Source organism: Symphalangus syndactylus, chromosome 12 (assembly GCF_028878055.3).
Source record: "Symphalangus syndactylus isolate Jambi chromosome 12, NHGRI_mSymSyn1-v2.1_pri, whole genome shotgun sequence".
Lineage (NCBI taxonomy): Eukaryota > Metazoa > Chordata > Mammalia > Primates > Hylobatidae > Symphalangus > Symphalangus syndactylus.
Window position 1 is genome coordinate 80,033,143 of NC_072441.2, and position 27,254 is coordinate 80,060,396.

At 42.0% G+C, this 27,254-nt stretch overlaps 1 long non-coding RNA gene and 1 other non-coding gene across 2 annotated transcripts in view; one reads left to right on the forward strand and one right to left on the reverse strand.

Moving 5' to 3' along the window:
- Positions 1-690: 690 nt before the first annotated feature.
- The window catches only part of LOC134734327 (uncharacterized), a 31,334-nt gene continuing 4,770 nt past the window's right edge, over positions 691-27,254 (forward strand). Inside the window, exon 1 of the long non-coding RNA XR_010117570.1 lies at positions 691-1,355. This is a non-coding gene — a long non-coding RNA (uncharacterized lncRNA). The remainder of the gene's footprint in view (positions 1,356-27,254) is intronic.
- On the reverse strand, positions 13,588-13,691 carry LOC134734971 (U6 spliceosomal RNA). Its single transcript, XR_010117838.1, has one exon. It is a non-coding gene; the product is annotated as a U6 spliceosomal RNA (small nuclear RNA).

The following is a 27,254-nucleotide window of genomic DNA, read 5'->3' on the forward strand; positions in this document are numbered from 1 at the left end:
TCCTGCCTCAGCCTCCTGAGTAGCTGAGATTACAGGTGTGTGCCACCACACCCAGCTAATTTTTGTATTTTTACCAAGTTGTTCAGGCTGGTCTCAATCTCCTGACCTCGTGCAGCTGCTCAATATGCATTTGCTGAATGATAAATCAATGGGGTGTTGGAAGACTGAACTGCAAGATGAGGCCTTGATATATGCAGTGGCATGAAAACAGGAGGTGAATTCTAGACATATTTAGGAAGGGGAATTGGCAGGACCTGTAATTTGAATGGGGTGGAGTTATTACAGAAGTTGTAGATTCTAGAATGACTTCCAGGTTTCTTGCACGGGAAAGAAGAGGAATGCTGGAATCATTCACTAATACAGAGGGGAAGCAGGTAGGGGCAGGGGAAATGGGGAGATGAATTTTGGCCAAAAGTTTTCCACTGAGTTTGCAATTGGGTCATGGTGATATGAACATGAATAGCTTTAGTGGGGTAGGCAGAAGTCAGATTGCAGTCAACTTGGTGGCAATTGTGAGATGAAGACATGGAAGTAGATACACACTGCCCTTGAAGACAGCTTTCTAGGAGCATGGCTGGGAGAGGAAATGGAGAAAGGGCAGTCGTTGGAGGGGGAAGCAGGGTCAAGGGTGGGTTCTTGTAATGGGAGATGCTTGAGCATCCAGTAATTGGACGCTTTCATCTCTTCTGATATATTTTACTTTTAAGCTAAAGTTAGGAGTGTCTTGGAATTGCTGCTCAGATTGGATCTGATATCCAGAGAGCAAATACATGTGCTAATAAGCTGGCTACAGGCAGGCATGCTTTGCCACCTAGTGACCTTCAGCAACCCCTCTGTGTCAGGTTCCTCGTGTTCAAAATTGGAGCAGTAGCTCTCCCTAGGCTTGCAGTAAGGATTGCCTCAGTGTGTGGTTGCCTTGCTGTGTCCACGGGGTGGGAAGGAAGGGCAATGTCTGGAAAGCAGGCCAATCTCAGTCTAGCTGGACTGGCCTCTGCTGCCCTCTCCTGGGCATGTCTGCAGAGTTGACATGCTGTTTGGAGAATGCCTGCTCAAGGCCAGAGTGGAGTGTCAGCAGGAGGGAGAGAAGAGGAAACAAAGCTGGGCTGGGAGTGGGAAAATAGTAACAAACACACAGATTCCTGTAATAGAAAGTTCTTTAGATGTTACAAAGACCAGGGCCTTAGCCCTGGGCAGTGCTGCTTCAATGAGTACCTTAGACGTTTACTTCTTTCTTTATTTCTTTTTTTTTTTTTGAGATGGAGTCCATAGGCTGGAGTACAGTGGTGATATCTCGGCCCACTGCAACCTCTGCCTCCTGCGTTCAAGTGATTCTCATGCCTCAGCCTCCCGAGCAGGTAGGATTACAGGCATGTGCCACCATGCCCAGCTAATTTTTGTAATTTTAGTAGAGATGGGGTTTCACCATGTTGGCCAGGCTTGTCTCAAACTTGTGATCTCAAGTGATCCACCTGCCTTGGCCTCCCAAAGTGCTTGGATTACAGGCATGAACCACCGTACCCATTCAATGTTTACTTCTTTAAAGTATCTGAAGAGAAACCTTGCAAATTGATTATTTATTCATTTATTCATTCACTTATTCATTCATTCAACAAATATTAGGGTGTATTATGAACTCAAGATGCAAAGTTTTGGGAATCAGACACGCTCCTCAAGGAACTCATGGTCTAGTGAGTGAAGACAGATACATAGGTACATAGATAATTACAGTACAGTTTCAAAAGTAAAATGTAGGATGTACAGTATATTCTTGATTACATGTATTCAGTAGTTAATATGTTTTGGATCTGTGTCCCCACCCACATCTCAGGTCAAATTGTAATTCCCAATGTTGGAGGTGGGGCCTGGTGGGAGGTGACTGGATCAGGGAGTGGTTTCTCATGAATGGTTTAGCACCATCCCCTTTGTGCTGTTCTCAAGATAGTGAGTTCTCATGAGATCTGGTTGTTTAAAAGCGCACCTTCCCACTCTCTATTGGTCCTGGTCCTGCCATGTAAGATACTCATTCCATCTTTGCTTTCTGCCATGATTAGAAGCTTCCTGAGGCCTCCCCAGAAACAGATGCTGCCATGCTTCCTGTACAGCCTATGGAACCATGAGCCAATTTTTCTTTATAAATTACCTGCTCACAGGTAGGGTTTTTTTTTTGTTTTTTTGTTTTTATTTTGTTTTTTTTGAGATGGAGTCTTGCTCTGTTGCCCAGGCTGGAGTGGCAGTGGCACCATGTTGGCTCACTGCAACCTCTGCCTCCCGGGTTCAAGTGATTCTCCTGCCTCAGCCTCCTGAGTAGCTGGAATTACACGTGTATGCCACCACATCTGGCTAATTTTTTGTATTTTTAGTAGAGACACGGTTTCACCATGTTGGTCAGGCTGGTCTCAAACTCCTGACCTTGTGATCCACCCACCTTGGCCTTCCAAAGTGCTGAGATTGCAGGCATGAGCCACCACACCTGGCCTTCAGGTATTTCTTTATAGCAATGTGAGAACAGACTAATACATAAAATTGGTTCTGAGGAGTAGAGCATTGCTATAAAGATACCTGAAGATGTGGAAGCAGCTTTGGAATTGGGTAACCGGCAGAGGTTGGAAGAGTGTGGTGTGGAGGGCTCAGAAGACAGGAAGATGAAGGAAAGTTTGGAACTTCTTAGAGACTTGTTAAATTGTTGTGACAAAAATGCTGATAGTGATATGGACAAAAAGTCTAGGCTGATGAAGTCTCAGAAGGAGATGAGGAACTGATTGGGAACTAGAGCAAAGGTCACCTTTGTTATATGTTAGCAAACAACCTGGTGGTATCGTTCCCCTGCCCTAAGGGATCTGTGGAACTTTGAACTTGAGAGTGATGATTTAGGGTATCTGGTGGAAGAAATTTCTAAGCTGCAAAGCATTCAAGATATGGACTAGCTGTTTCTAACAACCTATCTCATATGCATGAGCAAAGAAATGATGTAAAACTGGAACTTACATTTAAAGAGGAAGTAGAGCATAAAAGTTTTTGAAAAATTTGCAGCCCAGCCATGTGGTAGAATAGAAAAGCCCATTTTCAGGGGAGAAATTCCAAGCAGGCTACAGAAATTTGCATAAGTAAAAAGGAACCAAGTGCTAATATCCAAGACAATCGGGAAAATGCCTTGAAGGCATTTCAGGGTCTCTGCAGTCCCTCCCATCATACACCCAGATCCCTAGGAGAGAAGAATGGTTTCGGGGGCCAGGCCCAGGGTCCTGCTGCCCTGCATAGCCTTGGGGCATTACTCCTCATATCCTGGCTACTCCAGTTCCAGCCATGGCTCAAAGGGGCCAAGGTACTGCTCGGGCCACTGCTTCAGAGGATGCAAACCCTAGGCCTTGGTGGCTTTCATGTAGTGTTAAGCCTGTGGGTGCACAGAGTGCAAGAGCTGAGACTAGAGAACCTCTGCCTGGATTTCAGAGGATGTATGGAAAAGTCTGGTTGTCCAGGCAGAACCCTGCTGGTAAGGGTGGAGCCCTCACAGAGAACCTCTAGTAGGGCAGTGCAGAGAGGAAATGTGGGGTTGGAGCTCCCTGACACAGTCCACACTGGGGCACTGCCTAGTGGAGCTATGAGAAGAGGGCCACCACCTTCCAGACCCTGAAATGTTTGAGCCACTGACAGCTTGCACCCTCAACCTCAAAAAGTTCCAGTCACTCAATGCCAGCCCATGAGAGCAACTATAGGGGCTGAACCCTGCAAAGCCTTAGGGGCAGAGCTGCTCAAGGCTTTGGGAGCCCACTTCTTGCATCAGTGTGCCCTGAATGTGAGACATGGAGTCAAAGGAGATGATTTTGGAGTTTTAAGATTTAATAACTGCCCTGCCCGGTTTCAGACTTGTGTGGGGCCTGCAGCCCCTTTCTTTTGACTGATATCTCCCTTTTCAAACAGGAATATTTATCAAATGCCTATACTTTCATTGTATCTTGGAAGTAACCAATCTGTTTTTGATTTTACAGGCTCATAGGTCAAAGGGACTAGCCTTGTCTCAGATAAGACTTTGGACTTTTGACTAATGCTGGAAGGAGTTAAGACTTTGAGGGACTGTTGGGAAGGCATGATTGTATTTTGCAACATGAGAAGGACATGAAATTGGGAAGCGTCCAGGGGTGGAATGATATTTTTGGATCTGTGTCCCCGCTCAAATGTTATGTTAAATTGTAATCCCCAATGTTGGAGGTGGGCCGGGTGGGAGGTAATTGGATCATGGGGGAGGGTTTCTCATGAATGGTTTAGCACCATCCCCTTGGTGCCTTTCTTGTGATAGTGAGTTCTTGTGAGATCTGGTTGTTTAAAAGTGTGTAGCACCTCCCCCCACCCTTGATCCTGTTTCTGCCATGTAAGATGCTCTCCCCAACTTTTAACCATGTTGTCTGCCATGATTAGAAGCTTCCTGAGGCCTCCCTGGAAGCACATACTGCCATGCTTCCTGTACAGCCTGTGGAACTGTGAGCCAATTAAGTCTCTTTTCTTTATAAATTGCCCAGTCTCAGGTATTTCTTTATAGCAACGTGAGAACAGACTAATACAATAGCTATAGCTGTGTTAGGCCTAATTTTTATTTTATTTTATATATTTTTTTGAGATGGAATCTCACTCTGTTGCCAGGCTGGAGTGCAGTGGTGTGATCTCAGCTCACTACAACCTCCAACTCCCTGTTTCAAGCGATTCTCCTGCCTTGGCCTCCTAAGTAGCTGGGATTACAGGCACATACCACCATACCCAGCTGATTTTTGTATTAGTAGTAGAGACGGGGTTTAACCATGTTGGCCAGGATGACCTCGATCTCCTGACCTCGTGATCCACCTGCCTCAGCCTCCCAAAGTGCTGAGATTACAGGCGTGAGCCACCGCACCTAGCCAGGACTAATCTTGAATAAAATCCAAACACAATGTCTATTTGGCTTTGAAATACACCACTGTATGATTTCTTTTCCTCTGCAATGCCCCTTCAATGGCAAAGTAACATGGTAAAGTAACCTTGTGAAATTCCACAACCAAACCAACTAGGAAGAAAGAGTAGCTGTTTAGAGCTGTAAGAAATATCTAAAAAATACTTATCTAGGTGAGAAGTATCAAAAAATATATCTCAATTCTCATATTTAAAGGTACTATAGGCCAGGCACGGTGGCTCATGCCTATAATCCCAGCACTTTGGGAGGCCAAGACAGGTGGATCACCTGAGGTTGGGAGTTCGAGACCAGCCTGACCAACATGGTGAAACCCTGTCTCTATTAAAAATACAAAAAATTAGCCGGCTGTGGTGGTGCATGCCTGTAATCCCAGCTACTCAGGAGGCTGAGGCAGGAGAATCGCTTGAACCCAGGAGGTGGAGGTTGCAGTGGGCCGAGATTGCACCATGGGAGCCCAGCCTGGGTAACAAGAGTGAAACTCTGTCTCAAAAAAAAAGAAAAAGAAAAGAAATAAAGGTACTGTAGTGGATACTGTTGTGCTACCCAGATACCCACCCCCATCAGGACTGAAGCACTCATCCTTGTCCTCCCCCCAGCACTTCTGGGAATTTTGGGTGACTGACAGTTCCCAGTTGCACCAGCATTTCCAGGAATTTGGGTGACTGACAGTTCCCAGCTGGGCTTCCTCGAGGAGTTGCCCTCAAGTGAAAATTCATTCAAGATTATGCCCCCTCCTAAGACAGCCTGCATCTACTGGTCTACGTGGAAGTATATTCCCCTGCATGATTCTGATTTCCTTGTTTCAGTGGGGGACAACTCTGCAGGGCCACAACAGTTCCTGAGTTCCTGCTGTCCAGTTCTAAGGCCTTCACTTTCCCCCCAGTGTTGTTGATCCTGAGAGCCCGACTCAATGAACTTCTTTTACTCAAATCTCCATCTGAGAGTATGTTTCCCGAGGAACCCAGCCTGACAGTCAGTGCCAAGAGTGCTGAGGAAGCAGATTCTAAAATGAGATTCTAAACTGGAAATACCTGTTGGCCTACTGGCAGGGAGGGCCACTGGCAGTAGGTGGAGCATGGAGATTCCCCAGCAGGGTATCAGTGCAACTGTCAAAGCTTTCACTAGTGCTGAACTGGGATGGGATCCTGGGGGAAAGCAATGCTTAGTGGGGGAAATATATCAGGTCTGATAAATATATCAGGTTTTATAAAGACAATGGAATTGGATGGCTAGCTGGAGGCAATCAATGCATTGGACAAAGGAAATGAAAAGTTGAGGGTGATTGATCACCAAATAAAGGCTAAGAGTGAAAGCCCAAGGCCCTCCTTAGCAACTTAAAAGATATTTTTTATCTTTTGTATCTAGAGGCCCCCAAAAATTGAGAATAAGGTCCAATATTTAATTGTAAGAGTATCAGGGCTCCAAAGAAGGTTGAATTCTTAACTCTGGCAAGAAGGAGTGAGACCCTGAGAGACACAGGAGTGGGGGCAGCTGGGTTAATGCTTTAAAAAATCTTGAATTTTTAAATTCTCCATCTTTTGGGCCTGCAAAAGTGCCCACTTGTTCCTGGTAAAGGTTATCACTACTTCCTTGCTTAAGGATGATAGAGAAGCCTCTGGCTTGCAAGACCACACAGGTTCCCTTCAAAACCTACCCCACCTCCTCTCCTGATCTGCAAACCAATAACTAGGATTAAGTACTTTTAGAACTCAGCTAAGATTCCCCTAAGAGAAAAAATGCACCATGCCCTGGAGGTTCAAGAGGACCTAACTAGCAAATACAGGTTGGAGATGTATGGGACTGGATTCTGAGGGTGTTGGATCAAGGAGGGTGGGACATAAAGTTTGATAAGGGAGAGTGTATGGATATGGGAGCCCATTCTTTTTTTTTTTCTTTTTAAGACAGAGTGTCACTCTTGTTGCCCAGGCTGGAGTGCAGTGGTGTGATCTCAGCTCACTGCAACTTCCACCTTCCGGTTTCAAGCGATTCTCCTGCTTCAACCTCCTGAGTAGTTGGGATTACAGGCACATGCCTGCCATCATGCCTGGCTAATTTTTGTATTTTTAGTAAAGAGAGGGTTTCACCATGTTGGCCAGGCTGGTCTCGAACTCCTGACCTCGCGATCCACCCGCTTCAGCCTCCCAAAGTGCTGGGATTACAGGCATGAGCCACTGCGCCTGGCCTATGGGAGCCCATTCTTAGGATATGGGATTTAGTACTCTGACAAAGACCCTAAGAGATGTTGCTAACATTCTGATAGTGTAACTGAGTACCCCATTTTCCAAGAGATAGTTTATTTTTTTCTCTCCTTTTCTCTTTTCTCCTTTTCCCCTATAACTATATTTAGAAATGCAGTTATAGCCTTTTACCTCCTCTTCACCAGACACTCCCTACAGGGCAAGTTCATCTAACTGTGTGTTTAGAAATCCCAGAGCAGAACTCTCACCCAAGCAGGAGGTTACCTGAAGAGACAACCTACAAGTCCATCTACAAGCCAACCTATGCCTGCTATGAGACTCTCTCACCTGGAGAGTTTTTGGCTGCTTTGGCAACCTAGTCCTGCCCATGAAGGTGCCAGTAGTCACCAGCTCGGCCACCTAGTAGACAAGGCACCAAAGCGAGTATGCAGGCACCTGCATGCCATTCATGTCAGCATGCCAGGTCCCCCTTTTTTTTTTTGAGACAGAGTCTTGTTCTGTCGCCCAGGCTGGAGTGCAGCGGCGCAATCTCGGCTCACTGCAAGCTCCGCCTCCTGGGTTCACGCCATTCTCCTGCCTCAGCCTCTCCGAGTAGCTGGGATTACAGGCGCCCACCACCACGCCCGGCTAATTTTTTTGTATTTTTAGTAGAGACGGGGTTTCACCGTGGTCTCCGTCTCCTGACCTCGTGATCCGCCCGCCTCGGCCTCCCAAAGTGCTGGGATTACAAGCGTGAGCCACCGCGCCCGGCCCAGGTCCCCTTTTAAAAGCACCTGCTTTCTGCTCCAAAAGTGGAGTGGTACCCTAAAAGCCAGAGGCTATACCTTCTTCCCCTAAGCTAGCTTTGGAATAAAAAGTCGCTTTGTTTATACCAGACCTTGCTTTTGTTAATTGGACTCTGCAAGCAGCAAGCAACTGAACCTGTTTTGGTTACAGTGAGATGACTCTGGGAAGCTTGAAGAAAGCCATGGCCCACATTAGGTGAAGTAGGCATGTGAGAAGGGCTGTGGCATAGACTGGAAGAGGTATTAAATGGCTCAAAAGAGTGGGCCTGCTAGGCCGGGCGCGGTGGCTCATGCCTGTAATCCCAGCACTTTGGGAGGCTGAGGTAGGAGGACTGCTTGAGCCCAGGAGTTCCAGCACAGCCTGGGCAACATAATAAGACCCCGTCTCTATTTTTTTTTAAAAAATGGGTATGCTAGAATTGATATGTAAAATCAGAAAACTCACCAAATGCTTATGTTCCATCAGACATCCCAAAGAATATTCACTTTCTTTTAAAAGGCTCAAAAGAGTGGGCATGCGAGGCTGGGTGTGGAAAGAATACTCAATTTCTTGAAGTGATGAAGAATGTGCTGGTAAGAGAAGCTCAGGGATGGCTGTTCTCTGTAGGCCAGGGCTGACATAGGGTATACGGTCACAGAGCTGGGCTTACTAATAGCAGAGGGACAATAGGATGCCGGAATCAAAGTAGCAGAATTATTGTGCTGAGCAGAAAGGTTGGAGAGGTAGCCAGGGTCTGACCAGCAGAGAAATTTGGTGATCATTAATAGAGCATGGCTTCCTGGGGACAAGATAGATGGCACTCAACAAATACATTGTTCAATGCATTCAAAAACAAACAACAACAACAACAAAAAAAGTAAAGATGGATGATTAGGAGGTGGAGGACAGCCACCTTGATAAAAAGTTACAACTCCTTACTGTTTCTGCACCCACCCAGCTTAAAAAAAATTCATCTTTATTGAGGTACAATTTACCTACATTAAAATTCACCCATTTTAAATATATACTTTAATGAGTTTTACAGATATGTACAGTTGTTCAGCCATTAACACAAGATATGCAACATTTCCATCGTGCCCCCAAATTTCCTTGTGGACAGTAGTGCACTGGATCCCACTTATGCCACCTTGTGAGATCCAGCTGTTAACCAGCCTTTCTTCTCTACTAAATGTTCAGTCATGTCACATCAGTAATTTGAAATTGGCAACGGAGGGGTATTTACACCATGGAAATCAGCAAATGCTACAAACCAGGGCTCCCTCTCCACCAAGAGCCAGTTGTTAAACATTTCCCAGGACACCACTGCTCATTCCCCTCTGCAGTCAATTCCCATCCACAGCTCTGGCACCCAGCAACCACTGATAAATTGCCACTATAGTCTTGCTTTTTAAAGAATTTCACATAAATGGAATCATACAGCATGTAGTCTTTTGTGTTCAACTTCTTTCATTATACTTTTAGGTTTATCACTGTTGTACATATCATTTGTTCCTTTCTCTTGTTGGGTAGTATTCCATTGTTTTTGCAGCAGTTGATGGATGTTCGGATTGTTTTCATTTGGGGACTATTATGAATAAAACTCCAATGAACTTTCACATATTAGTAACTTTTCATTTCTCTTTGGTAAATATCTGGGAATAGGATTGCTGCGTTAAATGGTAAGTACATGTTTTAACTTTGTAAGGAACTGCCAAACCCTTTTCCAAAGTTCCTACCCCATTCTGCATTCCTACCAGCAATGTATGACCAGTTTATCTGCGTTTTTAGCAGGATTTGGTGCTGTTGCTATTTTTTATTTCAGCCATTCCAATAGGTGTGTAGTAACACATTGTGGTTTTAATTTACATTTCTCTGATAGCTAATCATGTTGAACATCTTTTCATATGCTTGAATATTCTTTTGAGTGAAATGTATATTCATGTTTTTTGCCCATTTTCTAAGTGGATTGTTTGTGGGGTTTTTGTTTGTTTGTTTGTTTTGTTTTTTTGATAGGGGTTCACTCTGTTGCACAGGCTGGAGTGCAGTGGCATGATCATAGCTCACTATAACCTGGAACTCCTGGGCTCAAGTGATCCTCTTGTCTCAGTCTCCTATGTAGCTGGGTCTATAGGTGTGCACTGCCACACCTGGCTAATTTTTAAATGTTTGGTGGAGATGGGGTCTCCTTATGTTATCCAGGCTGTTCTCCAACTCCTGGCTTCAAGTGATCCTCCTACCTTGGTCTCCCAAAGTGTTGGAATTACAGGCAGTTTTTTGTTTGTTTTGTTTTTACTGTTGAGTTTGAGGGTTTTTTTTTTTTTTTTTTAAATACACTGAAGATACTGGTCCTTTGTTAGATATGTAATTTGCAAATATTTTCTCCCAGTACCTTGTCTTTTCACCCTCTTCACATGGGCTTTCCAAGAGCAAAAGTTTTTAATTTTGAGAGGTCCAAAATCTCAATTTTTTTTTCATGGATTGTGCTTTTGGTATCATGTCTAAGAACTCTCTGTCTAATCCTAGAATTTGAAAGTGTTCTTCTATTTTAAAAATAAGTTTTATAGTTTTACATGTCACATTTAAGTCTTTTGCCATTTTGAGCTAATTTTTGTAGAAGGTGTTAGATTGAGTTTCATTTTTTGCCTATGGCTGTCCAGTTGCTCCAACATGATTTGTTGAAAAGGCTAGCTTTCCTCCAGTGAATTGATTTTTTTAAATTGAATTGAGGTAGTACCTTTTCATTGAATTGAGGTAGTACCTTTGTACTACCTCAGCACTATGTTGAATATAAAAACATTCAGACTGTCACCATTAAGTGTAATGTTAACTGTAAGCTTTTTACAGGTACTCTTTGTCAAGTTAAGGAAGTTTCTCTGTATTATTTTTCTGAGAGTTGTTTTTTTCTTTAAATCACAAATGAATGTTATTTTGTCAAATGAGTCTTCTGCATTACTTGATTTTATCTTGTGATTTTCTTCTTTAGAGTTTTAATATGATGGATTACATCGATTGATTTTTGAATATTGAACCAGCCTTGCATCTTTGGAATGAGATGGGTGTGGTGTGTAATGCTTTTTATATATTACTGAGATCTTTTTACTGATACTTTGTTAATGCTTTTTGCATCTATACTCACGAGAGATGTTGGTTTGTACTTATTTTATACTGTTTTATCTTTTTCCCCCTCAGGGTAATACTGGCTTCATAAAATGAAGTGGAAAGTGTTCTTTCCTCCTCTATTTCTATTATGTAGAATTGGTGTTAATTCTTCTTTAGACATTTGGTAGAATTCTCTAGTGAAACTATCTGGGCCTGGAGATTTCCTTTCCTAGGAAGTGGGAGAAGTTTTAAATCATGAATTTAATTTCCTTAATAGTTACAGAGCTATTTAAATTATATATTTTGTATTGTGTTCATTGTGGTATTTGTGTTTTTCGATTTGGTCCATTTTGTCTAAGTTGTCAATTTACGTGTATAGATCCATGGTATTCCCTTATCCTTTTGATGTTTATATTGATATGTTATTTCATTCCTGATATTGGTAATTTGTATCTTTTTATTTTTCATCAGTTTTGCTAGTGGCCTGCCAATTTTAATAATTTTTTTCCAAAGAAACAGTTGTTTTATTGATTTTGTTCATTGATTTTTAAAAAAATAAATCTCATCAATTTCCTGTTTTTTTGGTATCTTCATTATTCCTTGCTCATGCTTGCTTTGGGTTTAGTTTGCTCTTCTTTTTCTAAGTTCTTGAGGTGAGAATTTAGATTATTGATGATGGACTTTTCGATTTTCCTAATGTATACATTTAATGCCATATTTTTCCCTCAGCACTGCTTTAGCTGTGTGACAGAAATTTTGATATGTTCTATTTTCATTTTTATTCAGTTCAACGTATTTCAAAACTTTTTTTTTTCTTAAATCATGCAGTGGAATGCCTGGGTTTATGCAATCCTCTTGCCTGAGCCACCTGAGAAGCTGAGACTTCAGGCTTGCACCTTTGCACTCAGGGCATTGAAGGTATTTTTAAAAAATTTCCTTGAAACTCCCTCTTTGACCCATGGGTTTTTACAAAGTGTGTTGTTTGACTTATAAGTATTTGAAAATTTTCCTCCTATCTTCTTTATTTTTGAGACGGAGTTTCATTCACTCTTGTCACCCAGGCTGGAGTGCAATGGCGTGATCTTGGCTCACTGCAACCTCTGCCTCCCGAGTTCAAGCAATTCCTGCCTCAGCCTCCCGAGTAGCTGGGATTACAGGTGCCCACCACCATACCTGGCTAATTTTTGTATTTTATTAGAGATGGGGTTTCACCATGTTGGCCAGGCTGGTCTTGAACTCCTGGCCTCAGGTGATCTGCCTGCCTTGGCCTCCTGAAGTCCTGGGATTACAGGTGTGAGCCACTGCTCCTGGCTCCTCCTATCTTTCTATTATTAATTTGATTCCATAGTTGTCAGAGAACATATTGTATAGTGTAATCCTTTTTAATTTGTTGAGATTTGTTACATGGTCTAGGATATGGTCCACCTTGGTACATGATCTGTGAGAGCATTAAATAATGTGTACTCTGCTGTTGCTGGGAGTAGTGTTCTATATAATGTCAATTAGGTCTTATTGGTTTGATGATATTGTTGAGTTCTTCCATATACTTGCTGATTTTCTGTCTAGTTGTTCTGTCCATTGTTGATAGAGGGGTGTTGATGTCTCCAAATATAATTGTGGATTTGTCTATGTCTGTTTTGAGTTCCATTAGTTTTTGCCTCACACATTTTTCAGCTCCTTAGTTTGGTGCATATGCGTTCAGGATCGTTATGTCTTATTGATGGACTGACGCTTTTTGTCATTGTATAATGATCCTTTTTGTCTCTGATAATTTTCTTTGCTTTGAAGTTTACTTTACCTGTTATTAGTATAGCCGCTTTTGCTTTCCTTTGGTTAATGTTTATCTTTTTTTGAGACAGAGTCTCACTCCATCACCCAGGCTGGAGTGCAGTGGTACCATCTCGGCTCACTGCAACCTCCGCCTCCCGGGTTCAAGCGATTCTTGTGCTTTGATCTCCTGAGTAGCTGGTCTTACAGGCGCCCACCACCATGTCTGGCTAATTTTTTTATTTTTTAGTGGAGATGAGGTTTCACCATGTTGGCCAGGCTGGCCTCGAACTCCTAACCTCAAGTGATCTGGCTGCATTGGCCTCCCAAAGTGCTGGGATTACAGGTGTGAGCCACCACTTGTGGCTTTTTTTTTTTTTTTTTTTGACAGGGTCTTGCTCTGTCACCCGGAGTGGAGTCCAGTGGCACAATCTCGGGTCACTGCAATCTCCGCCTCCAAGGTTTAAGTGATTCTCCTGCCTCAGCCTCCTGAGTAGCTTGGGTTACAGGTGCCTGCCACCAAGCCCAGCTAATTTGGTTAATGTCTGCATGATATAACTTTCCCCATCCTTTTACTTTCAGCCTGCCCATATCATTATATTTAAAGTAAGTTTCCTGTAGAGAGTACATAGTTTGGGTCATGCTTTTTAATTCATTCTACTAATCTTTATGTAGTTATTGGTATGTTAGGGCTTAAGTCTGCCATTTTTTGTTTTTGTTTTTTTCTGATTTTTGTTTCTTTGTTTCCTTTTCCCTACCTCCTAAAGATTACTTGAACATTTTTTAGAATTCTATTTTGATTTATCTATGGCATTTAAAAAATATATGGAGTGCTTCACAAATTTGCATGTTATCCTTACACAAAGGCCATGCTAATCTCTGTATCATTCCAATTTTAATATATGTACTGCTGAAGTGAGCACTTTCTACAGTGTTTTTGAGTATATTTGTATAGCTTTCTTATTGGTTGTTCTAGGTATTATGTTATATATACACATAACTTATTATAGCCTACTGTTTTCATTATTTTACCAGTATGAGTGAAGTATAGAAACCCTCTCTTTGTCCCTTTTCCCTCTCTAATTTATAATTTCTAAAAACATTCCCTCTACATACCTTTAGAATAAAATCAGAAAGTGTTGTAACTTTTGCTTCAACTGTCAAACATAGTTTAGAAAATTCAGAAGAAACGTCTATTGATTTTCCGATATTTTTTGCTAACTGTGTCTTTTCTTCCTAATGTTCCAAGATTTCTTTTTTCATTGTTTCCTTTCCATTTAGAGAATCTCCTTTAGCCACTTTTAGAGTAGGTCTACTTTTCGCTTTCCTAAGAAAACTTCTGATAATGTCTTAGTTTCCTCTTCATTCCTGGAGGATTTTTCTTTCTGTGTATAGAATTCTATTTCTTTTTGGGTATAGAATTCTGAGTTGACTGCTATTTTCCTTCAGCCCTTGAAAAATATTGTACCAATTCCTTCTGGCCTCCGTGATTTCTGATGAGAAATCCATTGTCACTGAATTGTTTGTTTCCTTATAGTGACATTTTCAAGAGTTTTTTTCTTTGATTTCAGAAGTTTAATTTTTACATGTCTTGGCACACATTATTTGGGTTTATCTTGGTTGAGGTTTCCTCAGCATTTTTTCTTTTTTTTTTTTTTTTTTCTTTTTTGAGAGAGTCTCACTCTGTTTCCCAGGCTGGAGTGCAGTGGTGTGATTACAGCTCACTGCAGCCTTTACCTCCTGGGCTTGAGTGATCCTCTCACAGCTGGGACCACAGGTGCATACCACCATACCTGGCTAATTTTTTGTGTGTGTGTTTGTTTTTTGTTTTTTTTTTTGGTTTGGGTTTTTTTCAGAGATGGGGTTTTACCATATTTCCTGGGCTGGTCTTGAACTCTTGGCCTCAAGCAGTCTGCCTTCCTCTGTCTCCCAAAGTGCTGAGATTACAGGCATGAACCACTGTACCCGGCCTTCCTCATCTTTTTGAATCACTATGTTTATGAATCACTATGTTTATGTCTCTTGACAAACTTGGGAAGTTCTCAGTCATTATTTCTTGGTGTACTTTTTCAGCCCTGCCTTCTTTTGTTTCTTCTTCTGGGACTCCAGTGACAGGAATGTTAGATCTCTTGTTACCGTCTCTCAGGTCCCTGGGGCTCTATTCACTTTCTCACTCTATTTTCTCTGTTGTTCAGATTGAGTAGTTTCTATTGTTCTACTTTATGGTATGCTGATTCTTCCTTTTGTTCTCTTTATTCTGCCATTGAGCCTATCCACTGAGCTTTTCTATTTGGTTATTGTAATTTACAGTTTTAAAATTTCTATTTGGTTCTTCCTTATACCTTCTGTTTCTTTGCTGAAGTTGTATATTTTTTCACTTTTTTCAAGTGTTTCCATAACTGCTTCTTGAAGCATTTCTATCATAGCTGCTTTAAAATCTTTGTCAGATATTCTAATATAGCTGCCATCTCAGTGTTGACCTCTATTGTCTTTTTTCATTCAGTTTGAGATCTGGACATTTTTGTATGATGTTATAAGACTTTGGATCTTAATTTAAAACTTTTGTTTTAACTAACTTTGTCTGTCACTGCTTTGGCATGAGAGGGGGTGTCATTTCATCGCTGCCAGGTGAAGGTAGAAGTTCAGATTTCCCACCGTACCTCTGTTGACACTCAAGCAGGACAGATCTCCTCCTTACTGCTGGATAGGGCTGCTTGTTCCAGGCCCACATGGTGTCTACTGATATGGTGGTAGAGGTGGCCTCATTACCTCTGGGTGATGGTCAAAGTCCTGATTCTCTACTAGGCCTCCTCTGATACCAACCGAGCAGAAAAGCAGAGGGGTACCTCATTTCTGCCAGATGGATGTCCAGGTTCCCCACTGACACCACAGTCTTTATTGCCACCATGCACACAGAGAGGAGGGCTCATTACTGGCTGGCTGGCACAGAAGTCCCACTTCCCTACTTGCCTTGTGTGACACCACTCTAGTAAGGGTATTGGGGTGGTCTGTTACAACCTTGAGAGTGGAAGTCTAGGTTTCCCACTTAGTTTTGGCATGGGCTGGGGTAGGGCCACTATAATAGAATTCTCCAGAGAAATAGAACCAATGGAATATATGTGTAAATTGGCTCATGTGATTATGGAGGCTGAGAAATCCCATGATCTGCCATCTGCAAACTAGAGCCCCAGGAAAGTCCATGGTGTAATGCCAGTCTGAGTCTGAAAGCCTGAGAACTAAGGGAGCCAGTGGTGTAAATTCCAGTCCAAGAGCAAGAGAAGATTGATGTCCCAGCTCAAGTAGGCAGGTAGAAAGCAAAACAGGGACATTTATCCTTCTTTTGCCTTCTGTTCTATTCAGGCCCTCAACAGATTGGATGATGTCCACTCACACCGGGGAGAGTAATCTGCTTTACTGAGTCCATGGATTCAAAAGCTAATCTCATCCAGAAACACCTCACAGACCACTCAGAATAAAGTTTAATCTAGGCACCCTGTAGCATGGCTAAAAGTTCCTGTCTTGCAGACTGCCCCTTGCCTTTGGCTAGCAGAAACAGGCTTTTGTTGGAGCTTTTCTTTTTCTTTTTGGTCTGTGCCCATTGACATTTCCTGGTTGCTGGTTTCTTCAGCTCCAAGTGTGGAATAAATGAAGCAAAAAGAAAACTCGGAGAACTCACCACTGTGGTGTTTCTTGGGTCTTGAGGTTTCTATCCAGTCTGCTTTCTTTTCTCCACCTTTCAAAGTCTTCTTATGTTTAATAAATAATTTCCAGGGTTTATGGTTGTTCTAGGAGTGGTGAAAGTACATTACCCCATCCTCCCAGAGGCAGAAGTTCCATCCAGTGTATTTTCCATTTCAGATATTATATTTTTCATCTCAAGAAGTTCCATTTTGGCCTTTTAAAAATACCTTCCATTTCTCTCCTTATTATATTTTTGTTTTTCTTTACATTATTTAACAGATTAAATATGTTCATTTTAAATTTAATTCAGTATGAAACTGTTAACCTTTACAAAAAGACAACTAGGAAAATGGCGAAATATTTATTTCTATAACCCCTAGTTTCACATATTTTTAAGTTCAGAACTAAAATACTATGTCTCCTCTGATGCCTTAGTGAAGTTAATAGTAAAACTCCTTTTTTGAACTTTTTCTCCTGACTTGGTCTGTTTTTATTTTTTTCAATTGACAGATAAAACTTGCATATATTTATAGGGTACAACATGATGTTTCGATATATGTATACATTGTGGAATGGCTAAACCTAGCTAACACATGTATTACCTCATGTACTTATCATTTTTTGTATGTGGTAAGAGCACATAAAATCTATTTTCTCTCTTTTTTTTTTTTTAGAGATGGAGTTTTGCTCTTGTTGCCCAGACTGGAGTGCAATGGCACGATCTCAGCTCACCGCAACCTCTGCCTCCTGGGTTCAAGCGATTCTCCTGCCTCAGCCTCCCCAGTAGCTGGGATTACAGGCGTGCACCACCACGCCCGGCTAATTTTTGTATTTTTAGTAGAGACGGGGTTTCACCATGTTGGCCAGGCTGGTCTCAAACTCCTGACTTCAAGTGATCCACCTGCCTTGGCCTCCCAAAGTGCTGGGATTACAGGCATGAGCCACTGCACCCGGCCCTTTGCCCATTTTTAAAATCAGGTCGTTTGCTTTCTTGCTATTGAGTTGTTAGAGTTCCTTATATATTTTGGATATTAACCCCTGGTCAGATGTACGGTTTGTAGATATTTTCTCCTACTGGGTAGGATGTCTCTTTACTCTGTTGATTTTTTGCTTTGCTGTGCAGAGGCTTTTTATTTTGATGCAATTCTGTTTGTCTACTTTTGATTTTGTTGCCTGTGCTTTTGGACTCATATCTAAAAAATCATTTTTCAGACCAATGTCATGGAGCTTTCCCCCTATGTTTTCATCTGGTAGTTTTACTGTTTCGGTCTTACATATAAGTCTTTTCCCCATTTTGAGTTGATATTTATATATGGTATCAAATAAGGGTCTACTTTCATTTCCTTTATTTCATTCTTAAGAACATGCAGGCCAGGTGCGGTGGCTCACACCTGTAATCCCAGCACTTTGGGAGGCCGAGGTGGGAGGATCATCTGAGGTCAGGAGTTTGAGACTAGCCTGGACAATATGGTGAAACCCCATCTCCACTAAAAAAAATTAGCCGGGCATGGTGGCGGGTGCCTGTAATCCCAGCCACTGGGGAGACTAAGGCAGGAGAATCACTTGAACCAGGGAGATGGAGGTTGCAGTGAGCTGAGATCATGCCATTGCACTCCAGCCTGGGCAACAAGAGCAAAACTCCATCTCAAAAAACAACAACAACAACAACAACAACAATGCATATTTATATCTCTTTTAATGTCCTGTCTACTAATTCCACCATTTCTGACATTTCTGGGACTGTTTTTTTTGGTTCTGGGTAATGTTTTCCTATCTCTTTTTATAATCATTTCTTTAAGAGACAGGGTCTTACTGTGTTGCCCAGGCTAAAGTACAGTGGCTCTTCTTGGGTGTGATCATAGTGTATTACAGCCTCAAACTCCTGGCCTCAAGTGATCCTCCTGCCTCAGCCTCCTGAGTAGGTGGGACTACAGGTACATGCCACCACATCCAGTCCAATAATATTAAATTGAATGTCAAACCTTGGGAATTTTATTTTGTTCAGTGATAGGTTTTGTTGCATTTCTCTAATGAGTGTTGGACTTGGTTCTGGCATGCTTGGTATAAGTTTGATCATCAGTGCTTGCTTTCAAGCTTTGCATGGTGGCTCCAGAGCAGCCTTTATTCTAGTGTCCACTACTGAGTCCTTTTAAAGTCTCTATATGATGCCCCATGTATTATAGGATCTATTCATATGGGCTGTCAGGAACACAAAATATTCCCAATCTTGTGTAAGTTCTGAGAATTGTTTGGCCTTTCATTTTCTGTTGTTGTTGTTGTTGTTTTTAACCCCCTGCCTTGTGGAATTTTGCCTCATTAATGTATATATCAGTATTCAGCCAAAGTTTTGAGGTCTGGGACCTCTTGACAGATCTCCAAAGCGCTCTGTGTCATTCCCTCGTCTCCAGTGTTTCCCTTTTTTCCTTTCCTTTTTCTTTTTCTTTTTTTTCTTTTCTTTTCTTTTTTTTTTTTTTGAGATGGAGTTTCGCTCTTGTTGCCCAGGTTGGAGTGCAATGGCTCAATCTCTGGTGACCGCAACCTCTGCCTCCCGGGTTCAAGCAATTCTCCTGCCTCCACCTCCCAAGTAGCTGGGATTACAGGCATGTGCCACCATACCCAGCTAATTTTGTATTTTTAGTAGAGACGGGGTTTCTCCATGTTGGTCAGGCCAGTCTCGAACTCTCGACCTCAAGTGATCCACCTGCCTTGGCCTCCCAAAGTGCTGGGATTACAGACGTGAGCCACAATGCCCGGCCTTCCCTCTTAATTTCTAGCCAACGCATTCTCCACCAACTCTAATCTCTGTTTTCTCCACTTAATGAGACTGCTTGCTGTATTGGGGCTCCCCTCTCTGCAGTGCAGGAAACTGCCTCTAGGCAGTAAGCTGAGGCAATGATGTGGCTCACCTTGTTTCCCTTTTCTCAGTTACAATTCTGCACTACTGGCTTTCCATCGTCTATAAATATTTCTTCCATAATTTTATCTGGTTTCATAGTTGTATAGTGGGAAGGCAATTTCTGTAGCTGTATTTCCTTCTTGGGAGAAGTGGAAGTCTTCTTGGGCCAAATTTTCAGCTGGAAACAACTTATTAAAGAGGCTACGTCTCTAGCAGAAAGGACCCTGAGACACCATGATGAGTATATAAGGTAGTAATTTTCCCAATCCTAACCCACAGGGACTTATGACCTTTTATTTTCATAACACACATGAGAGAAAGAGGACTATGCAAACATTTAAAGCACTGTTGGATTGAGTCCATTGACATTGACACCCTAGGATTGGAAGCTCCATTATGGACCTCTGTTAGAGTGGCAGGGTGTGGAGGGTAGGTAATAATTGTATTCCAGCTCCAGGTCTGACTCTCAGTAGGTCTACCAGGTTTACAGACTCATCTAGTGGTTATTTCATGAGTCCTTAATGGACAGTTGGAATATTTGACAGTTGGCAGAACTGGTTGGTTTTTTTGGTTTGTGAGGTAAGAAATGTCATAGTGAGGAAGGCCAACATGAAGTGTCTGGAACTGCCTCCACCATTCCAGACCAATATAATAAATAAAAATTGAAGATGGCCGAATAGGAACAGCTCCAGTCTACAGCTCCCAGCCTGAGCTACACAGAAGACGGGTGATTTCTGCATTTCCGTTTGAGGTACCGGGTTCATCTCACTAGGGAGTGCCAAAGAGTGGGTACAGGACAGTCGGTGCAGCGCACCGTGCACGAGCCAAAGCAGGGTGAGGCATTGCCTCACTCAGGAAGCGCAAGGGGTCAGGGAGTTCCCTTTCCTAGTCAAAGAAAGGGGTAACAGACGGCACCTGGAAAATCGGGTCAGTCCCACCCTAATACTGCACTTTTCCAACGGGCCTGGAAAACGGCACACCAGGAGATTGTGTCCCACACCTGGCTTGGAGGGTCCTATGCCCACGGAGTCTTGCTGATTGCTAGCACAGCAGTCTGAGATCAAACTGCAAGGTGGCAGTGAGGCTGGGGGAGGGGCGCCCGCCATTGCCCAGGCTTGCTTAGGTAAACAAAGCAGCCAGGAAGCTCGAACTGGGTGGAGCCCACCACAGCTCAAGGAGGCCTGCCTGCCTCTGTAGGCTCCACCTCTGGGGGCAGGGCACAGACAAACAAAAATTCAGCAGGAACCTCTGCAGACTTAAATGTCCCTGTCTGACTGACAGCTTTGAAAAGAGTAGTGGTTCTCCCAGCACGCAGCTGGAGATCTGAGAATGGACAGACTGCCTCCTAAAGTGGGTCCCTGACCCCCAAGCAGCCTAACTGGGAGGCACCCCCAAGTAGGGACAGACTGACACCTCACTCGGCCGGGAACTCCTCTGAGACAAAACTTCCAGAGGAACTATCAGACAGCTGAATTTGTGGTCTCACAAAAATCCGCAGTTCTGCAGCCACCGCTGCTGACACCCAGCCAAACAGGTCTGGAGTGGACCTCTAGCAAACTCCAACAGACCTGCAGCTGAGGGTCCTGTCTGAGAGAAGGAAAACTAACAAACAGAAAGGACATCCACACCAAAAACCCATCTGTACATCACCATCATCAAAGACCAAAAGTAGATAAAACCACAGAGATGGGGAAAAAACAGAGCAGAAAAACTGGAAACTCTAAAAAGCAGAGCACCTCTCCTCCTCCAAAGGAACGCAGTTCCTCACCAGCAACGGAACAAAGCTGGACAGGGAATGACTTTGACGAGTTGAGAGAAGAAGGCTTCAGACGATCAAACTACTCTGAGCTACAGGAGGAAATTCAAAACAATAGCAAAGAAGTTAAAAACTTTGAAAAAAAATTAGATGAATGGATAACTAGAATAACCAATGGAGAGAAGGGCTTAAAGGAGCTGATGGAGCTGAAAGCCAAGTATCGAGAACTATGCGAAGATTGCAGAAGCCTCGGTAGCCGATGCGATCAACTGGAAGAAAGGGTATCAGTGATGGAAGATGAAATAAATGAAATGAAGCAAGAAGGGAAGTTGAGAGAAAAAAGAATAAAAAGAAACGAACAAAGCCTCCAAGAAATTTGGGACTATGTGAAAAGACCAAACCTACGTCTGATTGGTGTACCTGAAAATGACGGGGAGAATGGAACCAAGTTGGAAAACACTCTGTAAGATATTATCCAGGAGAACTTCCCCAATCTAGCAAGGCAGGCCAACATTCAGATTCAGGAAATACAGAGAACGCCACAAAGATACTCCTGGAGAAGAGCAACTCCAAGACACATAATTGTCAGATTCACCAAAGTTGAAATGAAGGAAAAAATGTTAAGGGCGGCCAGAGAGAAAGGTCAGGTTACCCACAAAGGGAAGCCCATCAGACTAACAGCTGATCTCTTGGCAGAAACTCTACAAGCCAGAAGAGAGTGGGGGCCGATATTCAACATTCTTAAAGAAAAGAATTTTCAACCCAGAATTTCATATCCAGCCAAACTAAGCTTCATAAGTGAAGGAGAAATAAAATACTTTACAGACAAGCAAACGCTGAGTGATTTTGTCACCACCAGGCCTGCCCTAAAAGAGCTCCTGAAGGAAGCACTAAACATGGAAAGGAACAACCGGTACCAGCCCCTGCAAAAACATGCCAAATTGTAAAGACCATCGAGGCTAGGAAGAAACTGCATCAACTAACGAGCAAAATAACCAACTAACATCATAATGACAAGATCAAATTCACACATAACAATATTAACTTTAAATGTAAATGGGCTAAATGCTCCAATTAAAAGACACAGACTGGCAAACTGGATAAGGAGTCAAGAACCATCAGTGTGCTGTATTCAGGAAACCCAACTCACCTGCAGAGACACACACAGACTCAAAATAAAGGGATGGAGGAAGATCAAGCAAATGGAAAACAAAAAAAGGCAGGGGTTGCAATCCTAGTCTCTGATAAAATAGACTTTAAACCAACAAAGATCAAAAGAGACAAAGAAGGCCATTACATAATGGTAAAGGGATCAATTCAACAAGAAGAGATAACTATCCTAAATATATATGCACCCAACACAGGAGCACCCAGATTCATAAAGCAAGTCCTGAGTGACCTACAAAGGGACTTAAACTTCCACACAATAATAATGGGAGATTTTAACACCCCACTGTCAACATTAGACAGATCAACGAGACAGAAAGTTAACAAGGATATCCAGGAATTGAACTCAGCTCTGCACAAAGTGGACCTAATAGACATCTACAGAACTCTCCATCCCAAATCAACAGAATATACATTTTTTTCAGCACCACACCACACCTATTCCAAAATTGACCACATAGTTGGAAGTAAAGCTCTCCTCAGCAAATGTAAAAGAACAGAAATTATAACAAACTGTCTCTCAGACCACCGTGCAATCAAACTAGAACTCAGGATTAAGAAACTCACTCAAAACCGCTCAACTACATGGAAACTGAACAACCTGCTCCTGAATGACTATTGGGTACATAATGAAATGAAGGCAGAAATAAAGATGTTCTTTGAAACCAACGAGAACAAAGACACAACATACCAGAATCTCTGGGACACATTCAAAGCAGTGTGTAGAGGGAAATTTATAGCACTAAATGCCCACAAGAGAAAGCAGGAAAGATCCAAAATTGACACCCTAACATCACAATTAAAAGAACTAGAAAAGCAAGAGCAAACACATTCAAAAGCTAGCAGAAGTCTAGAAATAACTAAAATCAGAGCAGAACTGAAGGAAATAGAGACACAAAAAACCCTTCAAAAAATTAATGAATCCAGGAGCTGGTTTTTTGAAAAGATCAACAAAATTGATACATCGCTAGCAAGACTAATAAGAAAAGAGAGAAGAATCAAATAGATGCAATAAAAAATGAAAAAGGGGATATCACCATATCACCACCGATCCCACAGAAATACAATCTACCATCAGAGAATACTACAAATACCTCTATGCAAATAAACTAGAAAATCTAGAAGAAATGGATAAATTCGTCGACAAATACACCCTCCCAAGACTAAACCAGGAAGAAGTTGAATCTCTGAATAGACCAATAACAGGCTCTGAAATTGTGGCAATAATCAATAGCTTACCAACCAAAAAGAGTCCAGGACCTGATGGATTCACAGCCGAATTCTACCAGAGGTACGAGGAGGAACTGGTACCATTCCTTCTGAAACTATTCCAATCGATAGAAAAAGAGGGAATCCTCCCTAACACATTTTATGAGGCCAGCATCGTCCTGATACCAAAGCCTGGCAGAGACATAACCAAAAAAGAGAATTTCAGACCAATATCCTTGATGAACATTGATGCAAAAATCCTCAATAAAATACTGGCAAACAGAATCCAGCAGCACATCAAAAAGCTTATACACCATGATCAAGTGGGCTTCATCCCTGGGATGCAAGGCTGGTTCAACATACGCAAATCAATAAATGTAATCCAGCATATAAACAGAACCAAAGACAAAAACCACATGATTATCTCAATAGATGCAGAAAAGACCTTTGACAAAATTCAACAACCTTCATGCTAAAAACTCTCAATAAATTAGGTATTGATGGGATGTATCTCAAAATAATAAGAGCTATCTATGACAAACCCACAGCCAATATCATACTGAATGGGCAAAAACTGGAAGCATTCCCTTTGAAAACTGGCACAAGACAGGGATGCCCTCTCTCACCACTCCTATTCAACATAGTGCTGGAAGTTCTGGCCAGGGCAATCAGGCAGGAGAAGGAAATAAAGGGTATTCAATTAGGAAAAGAGGAAGTCAAATTGTCCCTGTTTGCAGATGACATGATTGTATATCTAGAAAACCCCATTGTCTCAGCCCAAAATCTCCTTAAGCTGATTAGCAACTTCAGCAAAGTCTCAGGATACAAAATCAATGTACAAAAATCACAAGCATTCTTGTACACCAATCACAGACAAACAGCCAAATCATGAGTGAACTCCCATTCACAATTGCTTCAAAGAGAATAAAATACCTAGGAATCCAACTTACAAGGGATGTGAAGGACCTCTTCAAGGAGAACTACAAACCACTGCTCAATGAAATAAAAGAGGATACAAACAAATGGAAGAACATTCCATGCTCATGGGTTGGAAGAATCAATATCGTGAAAATGGCCATACTGCCCAAGGTAATTTATAGATTCAATGCCATCCCCATCAAGCTACCAATGACTTTCTTCAAAGAATTGGAAAAAACTACTTTAAAGTTCATATGGAACCAAAAAAGAGCCCGCATCGCCAAGTCAATCCTAAGCCAAAAGAACAAAGCTGGAGGCACCACGCTACCTGACTTCGAACTATACTACAAGGCTACAGTAACCAAAACAGCATGGTACTGGTACCACAACAGAGACATAGATCAACGGAACAGAACAGAGCCCTCAGAAATAATGCTGCATATCTACAACTATCTGATCTTTGACAAACCTGACAAAAACAAGAAATGGGGAAAGGATTCCCTATTTAATAAATGGTGCTGGGAAAACTGGCTAGCCATATGTAGAAAGCTGAAACTGGATCCCTTCCTTACACCTTATACAAAAATTAATTCAAGATGGATTAAAGACTTACATGTTAGACCTAAAACCATCAAAATCCTACAAGAAAACCTAGGCAATACCATTCAGGACATAGGCATGGGCAAGGACTTCATGTCTAAAACACCAAAAGCAATGGCAACAAAAGCCAAAATTGACAAATGGGATCTAATTAAACTAAAGAGCTTCTGCACAGCAAAAGAAACTACCATCAGAGTGAACAGGCAACCTACAGAATGGGAGAAAATTTTTGCAACCTACTCATCTGACAAAGGGCTAATATCCAGAATCTACAATGAACTCAAACAAATTTACAAGAAAAAAACAGCCCCATCAAAAAGTGGGTGAAGGACATGAACAGACACTTCTCAAAAGAAGACATTTATGCAGCCAAAAAACACATGAAAAAATGCTCATCATCACTGGCCATCAGATAAATGCAAATCAAAACCACAGTGAGATACCATCTCACACCAGTTAGAATGGCCATCATTAAAAAGTCAGGAAACAACAGGTGCTGGAGAGGATGTGGAGAAATAGGAACACTTTTACACTGTTGGTGGGACTGTAAACTAGTTCAACCATTGTGGAAGTCAGTGTGGCGATTCCTCAAGGATCTAGAACTAGAAATACCATTTGACCCAGCCATCCCATTACTGGGTATATACCCAAAGGACTATAAATCATGCTGCTATAAAGACACATGCACATGTATGTTTATTGCAGCACTATTCACAATAGCAAAGACTTGGAACCAACCCAAATGTCCAACAACGATAGACTGGATTAAGAAAATGTGGCACATATACACCATGGAATACTATGCAGCCATAAAAAATGATGAGTTCATGTCCTTTGTAGGGACATGGATGAAACTGGAAAACATCATTCTCAGTAAAGTATCGCAAGGACAAAAAACCAAACACCGCATGTTCTCACTCATAGGTGGGAATTGAACAATGAGAACTCATGGACACAGGAAGGGGAACATCACACTCCAGGGACTGTTGTGGGGTGAGGGGAGGGGGGAGGGACAGCATTAGGAGATATACCTAATGCTAAATGACGAGTTAATGGGTGCAGTAAAACAACATGGCACATGGATACATATGTAACAAACCTGCACATTGTGCCCGTGTACCCTAAAACCTAAAGTATAATAATAATAAAAAATAAATAAAATAAAATAAATAAATAAAAATTACTCCATTAGTGCCCCACTTGAAGACCTAAAGAATGCAGAGGTGGTGGTGCCCATCATATTGCCATTTAATTCACTAGTCTGGCAACTGCTAAAACCAGACAGATCTTGGAGAATGGGTATGGATTACTGCAATCTCAATCAACAAATAATGCTAATTCTATCTGCTCTTCCAAATGTGGTATCTTTGCTGGAAAAGATTAACGCAGCCTACATGGTATGTATTGATCTTCACAATGCACCCTTTTTCATCCTTGTAGAAAGGAAGATCATAAAAGCTTGCTTTCACTGAGATGACCAATAATATACATTTACAGTTTTGCCTCCGGACCATGTACACTCTCCTGCCTCTGTCATAATATAGTCTGAAGGGACCTGGATCATTAGGACATACCATAGGACATCCCATTACTGCACTGATGGCATCATGGTAATTGTACAGGATGAACCTGAAATGTTACCTGTATCAGAGGCCTTGGTAGGATAAATCTTCTTCAAATAGTAGTGCAAGAATCCTACAAATATTCAGGATCTTGCCAGATCAGTGAAGTTTTTAAAAGTCCAGTGGTCTGAAGCATACCAGGACATTCCCTCCAAAGATGATAAGGAGAAATTTTGCATCTCATATTTCTCACCACTAAAAAGCACAATGCCTTGCAAATGTCTTGGGGTCTATTGACAGCATATTCCATACTTGGAAATGTTGCTCTGACACAAATATCACAGGTGACACAAAAGGCTGCCAACTTTGAGTGGGTCCCAGAGCAGGTAAAAGCTCTGTAGCAGGTCAAGACTGTGGTACAAATGGCCCTGCGGCTTGGATCACAAGACACCATATTATATTAGAGGTGTCAGTGGTGAGAAAAGATCATATACTGTTTGTGATAAATCCCAACAGTAAGTCACACACAGCCCCCTGTAGTGCTGGAGCAATGTCATGCCATCTGAAACAGAGCATTATACACCTTTCAAAAGATAGCTCCTGGAATGCTACTGAGCCCTAGTTGAGACAACGTGCTTACCTATGGGATGTTAAGTGATGATGTATTATAACCTGGGTTCTGTCAAACCCACAAGTC